Source organism: Somniosus microcephalus, chromosome 33 (assembly GCF_052327205.1).
Source record: "Somniosus microcephalus isolate GS21.2 chromosome 33, FLI_Smic_1.0, whole genome shotgun sequence".
NCBI lineage: Eukaryota > Metazoa > Chordata > Chondrichthyes > Squaliformes > Somniosidae > Somniosus > Somniosus microcephalus.
This window is the reverse complement of record NC_141019.1, coordinates 6,371,339-6,386,092: the sequence shown is the minus strand read 5'-3', so window position 1 is coordinate 6,386,092 and position 14,754 is coordinate 6,371,339. Positions and strand designations below refer to the sequence as shown.

The window sequence follows — 14,754 nt, the reverse complement described above, 5'->3', positions numbered from 1 at the left end:
GGATCCCAATGCAAAATCTTTCCAACTACAGATAACATGTCTCCCTACATTGCCAATCCTGTAGCCACCTTTCCATGCGTGATGGTTTGCAGTGGAAAATATGATTATCCATCTAGGTACGAGATTGTATGGATCACGGGGCTTTACAGACTTTTTTTTGGGAAATTATGTGAAAGCCAAGGGCCATAATGTAGGACACCAAGTTTGAAAGAAATAGCAAAGAAGACAAGGTAAAGCAGGAAATAATGAACAGTAGCATAGTGGTAATGTCACTGGGCTAGCAATCCAGCGACCTGGACTAATGATCCGAAGTTCACATCCCACCACAGCAGCTGGAGAATTTAAATTCAGTGAATTAAATAAATCTGGAATAAAAAGCTAGTATCAATAATGGTGACCATGAAACTATCAGATTGTCAAAAAAAAGCATCCGATTCACAAATGTCCTTTAGCGAAGGAAATCTGCTGTCCTTACCTGGTCTGGCCTATATGTGACTCCAGTTTCCCACTCCAATCCGGTTGACTCTTAACTGCCCTCTGAAATGGCCGAGCAAGTCACTCAGTTGTAACAAACCGCTACAAAAAGCAAGAAGAATAAAACCGAACGGACCACCCAGCATCGACCCAGGCACCGGCTTCGGACACGAAAACAGCCCAGTCGATCCTGTAAAGTCCTCCTCACTAACATCTGGTGCCAAAATTGGGAGAACTGTCCCACAGACGAGTCAAGCAACAGCCTGACATTGGATGAAAGGTATAATTCTGTGAGTATGACGATGTCCCATCCCACTGACAGGACAGACCCACCAGGGGTGGCGGCGAGGGAGGGAGTGGCCCTGGGAGTTCTCAACATTGACTCCGGACCCCATGAAGTCTCATGGCTTCAGGTCAAGCACGGGCAAGAAAACCTCCTGCTCATTACCACCAACCGCCCTCCCTCAGCTGATGAATCAGTACTCCTCCATGTTCAACACCACTTGGAAGAAGCACTGAGAGTAGCAAGGGCACAGAATGTACTCTGGGTGGGGGACATGTCCATCACCAGGAGTGGCTCGGTAGCACCACCACTGGCCGAGTCCTGAAGGAGATAACTGCCAGTCTGGGCCTGCGACAGGTGGTGAGAGAACCAACACGAGGGAAAAACCTACTTGACCTCGTCCTCACCATTCTACCTGTCGCAGATGCACCTGTCCATGACAGCACTGGTAGCAGTGACCAGCGCACAGTCATTGTGGACACGAAGTCCCGTCTTCACACTGAGGACACCCTCCATCGTGTTGTGTGGCACTACCACCGTGCTAAATGGGATAGATTCAGAACAGATCTAGCAGCTCAAAACTGGGCATCCATGAGGTGCTGTGGGCCATCAGCAGCAGCAGATTTGTATTCCACCACAATCTGTAACCTCATGGCCCTGCATATCGCTCACACTACCATTACCATCAAGCCAGGGGACCAACCCTGGTTCAATAAGGAGTGTAGAAGAGCATGCCAGGAGCAGCACCAGGCGTACCTAAAAATGAGCTGCCAACCTGGGGAAGCTGCAACACAGGACTACATGCATGCTAAACAGCAGAAGCAGCATGCTATAGACAGAGCTAAGCGATCCCACAACCAACGAATCAGATCAAAGCTCTGCAGTCCTGCCACATCCAGTCGTAAATGGTGGTGGACCATTAAACAACTAACGAGAGGAGGAGGCCCCATGAATATCCCCATCTTCAATGATGGTGGAGCCCAGCACGTGAGTGCAAAAGACAAAGCTGAAGCGTTTGCAACCATCTTCAGCGAGAACTGCCGAGTGGATGATCCATATCAGCTTCCTCCTGCGGTCCCCACCATCACAGAAGCCAGTCTTCTGCCAATTCGATTCATTCCACGTGATATCAAGAAACGGCTGAGCGCACTGGACACAGCAAAGGCTGTGGGCCCCGACAACATCCTGGCTATCGTGCTGAAGACTTGTGCTCCAGAACTAGCCACGCCTCTAACCAAGCTGTTCCAGTACAGCTGCAACACTGGCATCTATCCGACAATATGGAAAACTGCCCAGGTATGTCCTGTCCAAAAAAAGCAGGACAAATCCAATCCGGCCAATTACCGCCCCATCAGTCTACTCTCAATCATCAGCAAAGTGATGGAAGGTGTCGTCAACAGTGCTATCAAGCAGCACTTACTCACCACCTGCTCAGTTTGGGTTCCGCCAGGAACACTCGGCTCCAGACCTCAGTACAGCCTTGGTCCAAACATGGACAAAAGAGGGCTAAGGAAGTTCTTGTGTAGCCTAGAGTCAAATTAGGCACCCTGCTGACTGAACAGACTGAATCCTTAATTCAATTCACTAATTTTTGGTTTTGTAAACTTGTTATACCAGTTCCAAATGTTGCCAGCTCATATTCCTAGAGCGGTGTTCAGTTAGTTGGACTGACAGTTTTACCATGTTTTGTGACAGGCTCAAGTGCCTCCAACTAGTCCATTATGGTGCATGGTGGTAGGTCGATGAAATGCCAAACTGCTTATTTTCATACGATTTCACTCAGATACACCTGAAAGGATGGCTATGTCCTGGGCCACCAGGAAGTGATGCGGGAGCAGGAGTGCTGCTAGTAGCACACCTCTTCCTATGCAATCCAGTACATCTGGCCCACTTCAATCTCATTGGTTAGTTTGAGCTACATTCTAGGCCTGGCAAGATGTGTTGCCTTTTCCACATCCAATGCCGGCAGCGACTAGTTGGGCAGGGAGATATCTGGGTTTCACTGATTCTGGAGACCACCAGCCAATGGCCAGAATGTCCTGCCCTATGGTTTGGAATAAAATACAACTTGTGCTGATCACTCACAGCTCAGTGAAAACAGTAGATATACTTTGACACAGCACAGCCTAATTGGATACTCCTTCCTTAACCTGCTCTTGGCACAGAGGGATCTATGAATCTTGATTGTTTTGGCATGATTTTATGTGTTTTTAAATCAGATTTCATATCTTTTATTGGTATAGTCAATACTGGGTATTGGGGAATAGTTGCTGGCACACAATGTTTATGTTGTGGCCTGCACAATCATCTTTCTAAACTCCATTTTTACTGTTATGAATTAACAACAATAAATTGCATTCATATAGCATCTTTAACATAGTAAACCATCCCAAGGCCCTTCACAAGAGCATTATAAAACAAAATTTGACACCGAGCCACATAAGGAGATATTAGAACCGGTCACCAAAAGCTTGGTCAAAGAGGAAGGTTTTGAGGAGCATCTTAAAGGAGGAGAGAGGTGTAGAGAGGCGGAGAGGTTTAGGGAGGGAATTCCAGAGCTTAGGACTTAAGACAGCTGAAGGCCCGGCCACCAATGGCGTGGCGAAAGAAATCAGGGATGCACAAGAGGCCAGAATTGAAGGAAAGCAGAGATCTCAGAAGGTTGTAGGGCTGGAGGAGGTTATAGAGATAGGGAGGGGTGAGGCCATGGAGGGATTTAAACACAAATTGTGAATTTTAAAATGGAGGCATTGTTTAACCGGGAGCCAAAGTAGGACGGCGAGCGCAAGGGCAATGGGTAAATGGGACTTGGTGCGTGTCAGGATATGGGCAGAGTTTTGGATGAACTCAAGTTTACGGAGGGTGGAGGAGAGGAGGCCGGCCAGGAGAGCGTTGGAATAATAATGACCTGCTGATCTGAAGGTAACAAATGCATGGATGAGGGTTTCAGCAGCAGATGGACTGAGGCAAGGGCGGAGACGGGTGATAGTGCGAAGGTGGAATTAAGCCACTGCTTCCCATGTTGACAGCGTTCCCAATTATATTTCAATGGTGATATTGGCACTTTAACAGCTAAAACAGCAAGCTGAATAACCCCACCCCTGAACAATTTTCATTTTAACTTGTGAGGTTTATTTGTGAAGTGTGAGTTTTCCAGTCACCCTCACTCATGGAAATAAAATTCCTATTTCATGGCGATAGATTTCACAACTTCTGTTACGGCCAATGTTAAATATTTAAAAGACAATCGCATAGACCATTAAGTGATAAAAGCTGGTAACTGGATAGTCATTTGTGTAACTGGACTGGCATCAATCTCGATTCTGATTTCGGAATTTGGAACATCGACAGTTCGACATGCACCTCAACACGGTACAAGAACCAAGTCAAAAAAGCTCAGCTGACACCAGTCCTGACGCCCGCAAAAGGACCGACCAACCGTTTCTGTGAAATGGGAAGATTCTATCACAGCTCCTTCTCTCATTATAGTAACTGATCCATTTCTACATTTTTGGGAAGAAAAATTAGGATATCTCTTGTAATTAAGGCAGAACGGATCTCCAATTTTTCAACCATTTAAGAACTTTATAATAGACTCGACAGCAAGGCTAGCAGATAGCACCGTCTTGCCAGACCCGGGATCAATCTCAGTTGAGTTTCCAGAAAGCATCATTATTTTTCATAGAATTCATTAGTGATAAGAATCTCAACTAAACGTAACAAGGACATCCACCTGCCAGTGATCACATGACTGTAACCGAACTGAGGGCTTCAAATAACGTCAAACCACAGGACCTTCGGTGGATCGTTTACTGGACAGCGTTCCGGGCCCTTTGGCTGAAAGAGACTTTCTTTAATGCAGGATTTGAAATGAGCTCTTCTTTATCATTAGCAGAACCAATCAATAATACAGTCTATCCTCTGTAGTTACCTAAGCGTTGCCACCCAGGCTCAAAGAAAGGCAGGGGGGGGGGGGGGGCGGCGCCTGCTTTTGATAGACTTCTCATCTCGGATTCAAATTAGGGAGCCGGGACTCAGTCGACATTTTGTAGAAGCACCGTGGCTCACAATATACGCAAGCCCCTCCCCACGCCAAGTACATGTTGAAAGATTGAACGTCTGGAAAATCCTTCTGCTTTTGATACATTTTTGTTCTCAAATTAAGGGATTTCAGTGGTAAGAAATAAAACATTTTCCATTTTGCACACCCAGTGTTATCATCAAACACTCCCAGGGCAGGTACAGCACGGGTTAGATACAGAGTAAAGCTCCCTCTACACTGTCCCATCAAACAGTCCCAGGGCAGGTACAGCACGGGTTAGATACAGAGTAAAGCTCCCTCTACACTGTCCCATCAAACACTCCCAGGACAGGTACAGCACGGGTTAGATACAGAGTAAAGCTCCCTCTACACTGTCCCCATCAAACACTCCCAGGGCAGGTACAGCACGGGTTAGATACAGAGTAAAGCTCCCTCTACACTGTCCCCATCAAACACTCCCAGGGCAGGTACAGCACGGGTTAGATACAGAGTAAAGCTCCCTCTACACTGTCCCATCAAACAGTCCCAGGGCAGGTACAGCACGGGTTAGATACAGAGTAAAGCTCCCTCTACACTGTCCCATCAAACACTCCCAGGACAGGTACAGCACGGGTTAGATACAGAGTAAAGCTCCCTCTACACTGTCCCCATCAAACACTCCCAGGGCAGGTACAGCACGGGTTAGATACAGAGTAAAGCTCCCTCTACACTGTCCCATCAAACACTCCCAGGACAGGTACAGCACGGGTTAGATACAGAGTAAAGCTCCCTCTACACTGTCCCATCAAACTCTCCCAGGGCAGGAACAGCACGGGTTAGATACAGAGTAAAGCTCACACTACACTGTCCCATCAAACACTCCCAGGACAGGTACAGCACGGGTTAGATACAGAGTAAAGCTCCCTCTACACTGTCCCCATCAAACATTCCCAGGGCAGGTACAGCACGGGTTAGATACAGAGTAAAGCTCCCTCTACACTGTCCCATCAAACACTCCCAGGGCAGGTACAGCACGGGTTAGATACAGAGTAAAGCTCCCTCTACACTGTCCCATCAAACACTCCCAGGACAGGGACAGCACGGGTTAGATACAGAGTAAAGCTCCCTCTACACTGTCCCATCAAACACTCACAGGGCAGGTACAGCACGGGTTAGATACAGAGTAAAGCTCCCTCTACACTGTCCCATCAAACACTCCCAGGGCAGGTACAGCACGGGTTAGATACAGAGTAAAGCTCCCTCTACACTGTCCCATCAAACACTCACAGGGCAGGTACAGCACGGGTTAGATACAGAGTAAAGCTCCCGCTACACTGTCCCATCAAACACTCCCAGGACAGGTACAGCACGGGTTAGATAGTGAAGCTCCCTCTGCACTGGCCCATCCAACATTTTCAGTGTTTATTAAGAGAAAGGTTTGTTTCCTTTGGTGCTGAAGATGGCAAAATACACAAAAAAAGGACCAGTAAAGATCATCAAACCCAAGAGACCACAGTAATCGGATGGCACGTCCCCTAATGACCCACCTACCTTTGACACAGTTATGTTGGTCACTCTCAGGAACTCGTCTAGTCCCCATTTGAATGCTTGCAGCGAATTTACACTGCCGGCAGTGAGGCCCCGTAGGTTTAGTTTGGGTCAACCTGGCATTGGAGACCCAACCAAACTACTAAGTGCATACAAGTTATTTCTGCATGTCTGATATGAAGAGCACACTCGCCTCTCGTCCCACACCCCATTTACCTGAGCCCATAGAGCTTAGGTGCAGGTTGGCAGAGCAAAGGCTCAGTGATCCCAAAATATGCATAAGGGTATGTCTGTCTGAGTTCAAACAGCTAGAACCAGGCAGCTCACCAGCACAGACCACTTGCAAGTCTCCCACTGTTTGCCCAGCTAGGACCACCCTACCCATTAGGGTGGAGTTACAGTGTTATCTGGGAAAATCCCAGCCCCCAGTGACAAGTCTACCCATCAGGTGGTCAAGCCTGGACTAGTGCAGCTCTGCCTAACTGAAGAACTCGATTACTGAATCTGCCACAGCGGACCGACTCAGTTCAAATCTACCAGCACCAATGGCATGCTATCTTGAAACCAACTTGACCCCAAAAAGACAATGCCAACTCTTTCTCTCCCCCACACCCGCCCCCAACAGAAAAATACAACAGACACGAGCTTGTCATTGGGCAACAAGTGCAGGTTTAAGACCTTGATAGGCAGACAACAGGAGCTCCTTCTGAGCAGCACAACACACCAAAAAACAGGAGGGCAGCAGTTCAGGAAGGCCCAGCAGCTTCTCAACACAACTAGGGATGGACATCAAATACAGTCTCGCCAGTATCACCCACATCCCAAGAACAAATATTTAAAAAAATCTTGACCATAGCATGGGCGCACACCACATTCCATCAAACAGTGCATCCACAAATTAGACATAACGGCACAGAAGGAGGCCATTCGGCCCATCGAGTCCACGCCAGCTCTCTGTAGAGCAATCCAGTCAGTCCCATTCCCCCGCTCTATCCCCGTAGCCCTGCAAGTTTATTTCCCTCAAGTGCCTATCCAGTCTCCCCTTGAAAACATTGATCTCCGCTTCCACCACTTCCGTCGGCAGCGAGTTCCAGGTCCTCACCACTCGCTGCGTAAAAAAGTTTTTCCTCACATCCCCCCTGTATCTCTTGCCCAAAACCTTAAATCTGTGTCCTTGTACCATCAACTAGTGGGAACAGCCTTTCCCCGTCTAGCCTATCCAAACCTGTCATTAGCTTGTACACCTCTATCAAATCACCCCTCAACCTCCTTTGCTCTAATGAAAACAAATCCAGCTTCTCCAACCTGTCCTTGTAGCTAAGATCCCCCATCCCCGGAACCACTCTGGTAAATCTCCCCTGCACCCTCTCAAGGGTCTTCACATCCTTTCTAAAGTGTGGTGACCAGAACTGGACGCAATACTCCAGTTGTGGCCTAACCAGCGCTTTATAAAGGTTCAGCATAACTTCTCTACTTTTGTACTCAATACCTCTATTCATGAAACCCAAGATCCCATATGCTTTGCTAACGACTCTCTCAATATGTCCTGCCACCTTCAGCAGCTACTACGTAAGGGAGGTTCCAAGCCCTGGATATATGAGCACATTCAGACAGTCAGCCTCTCAGCAGTTCTTATCCTAACCCTCGGATTTCTCATCAGCTACTTAATGAACAATTGACTTGTGTATGGTGGAAGGACCTTTGCGGACATGCCAGCTGTCGTGATGCTCTAGACATCAAGTCCAATGCCATGCACCAGGATAACCTAGTCAACAAATACTTAATCCAGCGGTTTATGAAAAGGACTTTGGCAAAGATGCATGCCTGCTCAGTGTTGGCCATAACCCACCATCCTCGCAACAACCTCTCCTCTTCACAAATCCACTTCAGTTTGATCCTGTATCTTGCACGTACGACCGAAGGAAGTCCTTTCGGTGCACGGCTAGGAGCTCTGAACCATGAAGAAGAACCGCTTGTATGTTATACGTCTTGTATGCCACAAGCTTGACCTGAATGGGCCATTTGCTGTCACTGAAGGAGGACGAGAAAGACCTACTCCTGTTCCTATGTTCAGTCACCATCTCAAATGTGAACACCTCTGAATGCGATATGGCTTAGCAGCACTCGAGGGTAATGATTCCCTCAGGGTTTTTGTGGCTGAAAGACCAAATCCCCCACTGCCCCTTCACAATGTGGTCCTTAGCAACTGTGGAAAAGCTGAAGCTTATCTCATTGCTGTTTGTGGGGCCTTGCTGTACGCAAATTGGCTGCCGCGGTTTTCCACATTACATCAATGACTACACTTCAAAAATACTTCATTAGCTGTCAAGAGCTTCTGGATGTCCAGAGGATACGAGAGGTACTCGATAAACGCAACCTTTTTCTTTCAATGAGCAGAGCCATGCCTCAGGCCCTGGCTCTTAGTAACCATGGAACTTTGGAGAACCATCACTGGCCATTCCACATGTTTCTTGGGCAAGGACACAGATCCATTCGTCAGCACGTAGAAATTGCTAGACGAAAAAAGACCACGGTCCACCTAGTTCGCTTTCTCCCATCCTGGTATTCGCATGATACAACGATAATGGAGTTGTTGACTAATGATACCAATCAATCTCGATCATTCCTGGGAAAGGGAAAGCTTGATCGCAGAATTCATACCGCTCAAGAGAATTGATATTTCGGGAGACAGACCAGGCTTTTGACAGGAACCCTTAACCTTCCGTGTCGGAGTGAGCCGAGGTCGGTTCAGGATGTCGACCAGCATGTTACCCGGGCAAATACGCGTGCTACCCAGGCAAATGCGCATGCCACCTACACGCGTGACCAACAGGCTTAACCACCCCCCATTAAGCAATTAAGCACATGAACATCCACCTCCCAGCACTTCCCAAGACAGATCCCAAGCCGAACCTTTTGAAGGTCCTATAGCAAAATACTGCAGATGCTGGAAATCCGAAATAACGACAGAAAATGCTGGAAAAACTCAGCAGGCCAGGCAACATCCGTGGAGAGAAATTAAGAGTCAATGTTTCGGGTCAAAACCCTTGATAATGTTTTTCCAGCATTTTCTGTTGTTCTTTTGAAGGTCCTGGTGCTTGAAGACATCAAGGAAAAGTTGATGGGGGGGGGAAATCACCATTGGGGCTCATAGAAACATCGAAGATAGGAGCAGGAGTAGGCCATTCGGCCCCTCGAGCCCGCTCCGCCATTCAATGAGATCATGGCTGATCATCCAAATTCAGCACCCTGCTCCTGCCCTCCCCCCACATCCCCCGATCCCCCCAGCCCCAAGAAATATATCTAACTCCTTCTTGAATATATTTAACGAATTGGCCTCCACTGCCTTCTGTGGTATGAGAGGGGATCTCATTGAAACTTATAAAATTCTAACAGGACTAGACAGACTAGATGCAGGAAGGATGTTCCCGATGGCAGGGAGTCCAGAACCAGGGGTCACAGTCTAAGGATAAGGGGTAAGTCATTTAGGACAGAAATGAGGAGGAATTTCTTCACCCAGAGAGTGGTGAACCTGTGGAATTCTCTACCACAGAAGGCGGTGGAGGCCAATTCATTAAATATACTCAAGAAGGAGTTGGATGTATTTCTTAAGGCTAAAGGGATCAAGGGATATGGGGAGAAGGCAGGGACCGGGTACTGAATTTGGATGATCAGCCATGATCTCATTAAATGGCGGAGCAGGCTCGAGGGGCTGAATGGCCGACTCCTGCTCCTATCTTCTATGTTTCTATGTAGAGAATTCCACAGGTTCACCACTCTCTGGGTGAAGAAATTCCTCCTCATCTCTGTCCTAAATGGCTTACCCCTTATCCCCAAGACTGTGACCCCTGGTTCTGGACTCTGACCATTCCTGTGTCTGGCATAAAATAACAATGTAAAGCCCTAAAAAAAGAGACCCACCCCCCAAAAAACCCAAGAGACCAATGGAAGTACACGGGCTAAAACTTCATTTGACTGGTTAATGAGGAACATGCCCCCCAAGTGATTGAGCAGCTTCCCCCCCCCCACAAACCACGGCCGTCCGCCGTTGCAGTGTCCCCGCCCCCTGCCCGCCCGCTGAAGGCCTCCCGCACGGGGCTCCCACTCACCGCCTCACACTCGGGGGTTTTCAGGCCGACGCCTCAAGGAAAAAACTCCGCGCTCGGCGCTCGCACCGCAAACCGTCCGTTGCCGACCCAGAAAACGAAACAAAAGGTTCGCCTTTCGAGGACTGGAGAGAGAGGGCGGGGAGGAAGGAGGAGGAGAAGGGGGGGGGTGGGGAAAGGGGAGAAAAAAAAACACAACCCGGGAAAGGAGAAAGAAAACCAAACTGCGGAGAAATTAAAAAAGAGAAAAAGAAAGAAAATAATCTCGCCGGCTCCGGCGCCTGCGTGCTGCGTCACACCTTCCTGCCCACTCAGTGACGTCAACAGGTGCTCCGTGCTTGTGACGTCACTGGTTTGTGCGTAGAGACCGTGCGGCCTGGAGCTGCTCTGCCATGACGCCCTCTGCAGAAATATGGCCCTGCACCGCACATTTCCAAAACCACAGCAGATACTTCATGATTCCTCGTCCCCTTTAAGGAGGGAAAGAAAGACTTGCATTTCTATAGCGCCTTTCACAACCTCAGTTCATCCCAAAGCACTTTACAGCCAATGAAGTACTTTTGAAGTGTAGTCACTGTTGTAATGTGGGAAACACAGCAGCCAATTTGCGCACAGCAAGCTCCCACAAACTGCAATGTGATAAATGACCAAATCATCGGTTTTCATGATGTCGATTGAGGGATAAATATTGGCCAGTACACCAGAGAACACCCCTGCTCTTCTTCAAATCATGCCGTGAGATCTTTTACATCCACTGGAGAGGGCAGGCAGGGCCTCAGTTTAATGTCTTATCTGAAAGACGCCACCTACTGACAGTGCAGCACTCCCTCAAATCCGTGCCCATCTTTCCCACAACTCCATATTTGGACCCTCTTCCAAACAGGTTTCCGTGCCTGCCACAGCATTGGAACGGCCCTTATCAAAGTCACAAATGACATCCTCTGTGACTGTGGTCAGCCTAAATTTTTGTAATGTTTCTGGAGTGGGACTGGAACCCAAAATCTTCTGACTCAGAGGCGAGAGTGCTACGAACTGAGCCACAGCTGACACTGGCTCTTGATAATAATAATCAACTTTTATTGTCATTGTTAGTGCACAAGTGCAGTACAACGAAATGTAGGCTTGCGGCTCCCGAGAGTGTACGTTTAGATTAAGACATTTAAACAGTCAACATACATTTGGCTTGTAATACATAAACATAACCATTATAAAGTGCATTGGCAGATGTGCAGGCTTTAGAGTTTATTTGTGGAGTTCAGTAGGATGACAGCCCTGGGAAAGAAGCTGTTCCTAAATCTGGTCGTACGGGTGCGAATGCATCTGTAGCGTCTCCCAGATGGCAGGGGGGCGAACAGACTGTGGCTGGGGTGGGTAGGGTCTTTGATGATGGACCGTGACCTCCGTAAACAGCGTTTCTGGTATATGTGCTCTATGGTACAAGCACCTCCAGGACCGCCCTCACCCATAAAGCCATTCTTCACCCAGGGGCGTAGACAGTGTGCATGTGTTAGCAGTACAGTCGCCACCTTTTTATCCAGTTAAAACAAACTGTACAGATGTTGCATTAGCATGCAGCTGCCATACTTACAAAAAACACTGGCCAGGAATTTCCTCGGCGTGGCTCTCGCTCTGCCGCTGTAACTTCCGCCGCAGTTCCAGTGAAGTTCCAGTGACAGAGCGGGATCAACTCCGAGGAAATTTACGGCCACTGTGTGCGTACATAAAACAGCAGCATGCATTTATATAGCACCCTTAATGTCCCACAGAAGTGATGTGGAGATGCCGGTGTAATCAGGCAAAAATGGATTCTGAGCCAAAGACGGAGATATGAGGAAGAGTGACCAAAAGCAGTGGTCAAAAAATTTTAAGAAGCCTCTTAAAGGAGGAGACAGAGGCGGAGAGGTTTAGGAAGGAAATTCCAGAGCATAGGGCCTGGACGACTGAAGGCACAACAACAACTTCTGTTTATATAGTGCCTTTATTGTAGTAAAATGGCCCAAGGTGCTTCACAGGAGCATTATCAGTCAAAGTTTGACACCAAGCCACAAAAAGAAATATTTGGACAAGTGACCAAAGGCTTAGTCGAAGAGGTAGGTTTTAAGGAATGTCTTAAAGGAGGAGAGCGAGGTACAGAGGCCTCTGAGATTGAGAGAGAATTCCAGAGTGGACCACTTTCCATACCTCGGGAGCCTACTGTCAACAAGGGCAGACGTCGACGACGAAGTCCAACACTGCCTTCAGTGTGCTTGTGCAGCCTTCGGTCGCCTGAGGAAGAGAGTGTTTGAAGACCAGGACCTCAAACCCGGCACTAAGCTCATGGTCTACAGGGCAGCAGTGATACCTGCCCTGCTGTGTGCCTCAAAGACATGGACCATGTACAGCAGGCGCCTCAAACCACTGGAGAGGTACCTGTACCACCAACGCTGCCTCTGCAAGATCCTGCAAATCCATTGGCAGGATAGGCGCACCAACGTCAGTGTTCTCGCTCAGGCCAACATCCCCAGCATCGAAGCTCTGACCACGCTCAATCAGCTCCGATGGACAGGTCACATTGTCCGCATGCCCAATACGAGACTCCCAAAACAAGCGCTCTACTCGGAGCTCTGGCACGGCAAGAGAGCCCCAGGTGGGCAGAGGAAACGCTTCAAGGACACCCTCAAAGCCTCCTTGAAAAAGTGCAACATCCCCACCGACACCTGGGAATCCCTGGCCCAAGACCGCACAAAGTGGAGGAGAAGCATCCGGGAAGGCGCCGAACACCTCGAGTCTCTTCGCCGGGAGCAAGCGGAAGCCAAGCGCAGGCAGCGGAAGGAGCACACGTCAACCCAAGCACCCCACCCACCCGCCCCTTCAACCACCGTCTGCCCCACCTGTGACAGAGACTGTAGGTCCCGCATTGGACTCATCAGTCACCTGCGAACTCATTTTTAATGTGGCAACAAGTCATCCTCAGTTCCGAGGGACTGCCTAAGAGAGATTTAGGGCCCAGGCAGCTGAAGACACGGCTGCCAATGGTGGAGCAAAGGAAATCAGGGCAAGAGGCCAGAACTGGAGGAACGCAGAGTTCTTGGAGAGTTGTAGGGCTGGAGGAGATTACAGAGGTAGGGAGGGGTCAGGCCATGGATGAGTTTCGAACACAAGGATGAGAATTCTAAAATTGTTGGTCAGCGAGCACAGGGGTGATGGGTAAAAGGGACTTGGTGTGAGTTAGGATACGGGCAGCAGATGTAGGTCACGACCGCATAAGTGCAACGAAGAGAGTCGGGGATGCACAAGAGCCCAGAGGCAGAGGAACAGAGAGTTTAAGATAGGGGGTTGGGGGACTGGAGCAGGGTGCAGAGATAGATGAGATCATGGAGGGATTTGAACATGAGGATAAGAATTTTAAATTGCAGGCGCTGGAGGACCGGGAGCCAACATATGTCAACAAAGACAGGAGTGATGGGTATGCGGGATAGGATACAGGCAGCAGAGTTTTGAATGAGCTGAAGTTTACAGAGGGTGGAAGGTGGGAGATCGGTCGGGAGAACGTTGGAATAGTCGAGTCTGGAAGTGGCAAGAGCGTGGATGTGGGTTGCAGCAGCAGATGAGCTGAGGCAGGGGCGGAGACGGGCGATGTTACGGAGGTGGAAGTTGGAGGCCGTGATGGTGGAGAGGATATGGGTTTGTAAGCTCAGCTCAAGGTCAAATCGGGCGTCAAAATTGCAAATAGTCTAGTTCAGCCTGAGACAGTGGCTGAGGAGGGGGATGGAATCGGGGGTGAGGGTATGGGGTTTGAGGCGGGGTCCGAAGACAATAGCTTCAGTCTTTCCAGTATTTAACTGGAGGAAATTGCAGCTCATCCAGGACTGGGTCTGATAGCGCAGAAGCAGAATATGGGTTGAGAGAGGTGTTGGAGAGGCCAAACTGGGTGTCATCAGCATACACATGGAAGCTGACCCCATGTCTTTGGATGGTGTTGCCAAGTGACAGCATGTAGATGAGAAGGAGGTATCGGTCTAGGCCCTAAGCTCTGGAATTCCCTCCCTAAACCTCTCCCTCTCTCTCTCCTCCTTTAAGACGCTCCTTAAAATCTACCTCATTGACCAAGCTTTGGGTCGTCTGGACGTTTTACTATGTTAAAGGCGCTATAGAAATGCCTTTAAAGAAGGTCAAGAAGGGTGACCACAGTCACAGAGGATGTCATTTGTGACTTTGATAAGGGCCGTTCCAATGCTGTGGCAGGCACGGAAACCTGTTTGGAAGAGGGTCCAAATATGGAGCTGTGGGAAAGATGGGCACGGATTTGGGAGGCGGCAACACGTTCAAGGACTTTGGAGATG

At 48.8% G+C, this 14,754-nt stretch overlaps 1 protein-coding gene across 13 annotated transcripts in view; it reads right to left on the bottom strand.

Annotated features, from left to right (window-relative positions):
- The window catches only part of r3hdm2 (R3H domain containing 2), a 269,089-nt gene extending 258,341 nt beyond the window's left edge, over nt 1-10,748 (bottom strand). For 7 of the 13 annotated variants that reach the window (XM_085972623.1, XM_085972633.1, XM_085972622.1 and 4 more), the window contains exon 1: nt 10,436-10,745. The gene's annotated coding sequence lies outside the window, so the exon portion shown is untranslated. Of the gene's footprint in view, nt 1-10,435 lie in introns of all 13 variants that reach the window. The other 6 variants (XM_085972624.1, XM_085972629.1, XM_085972626.1 and 3 more) reach the window with 4 other exon arrangements.
- Between the last annotated feature and the right edge of the window lie 4,006 nt (nt 10,749-14,754).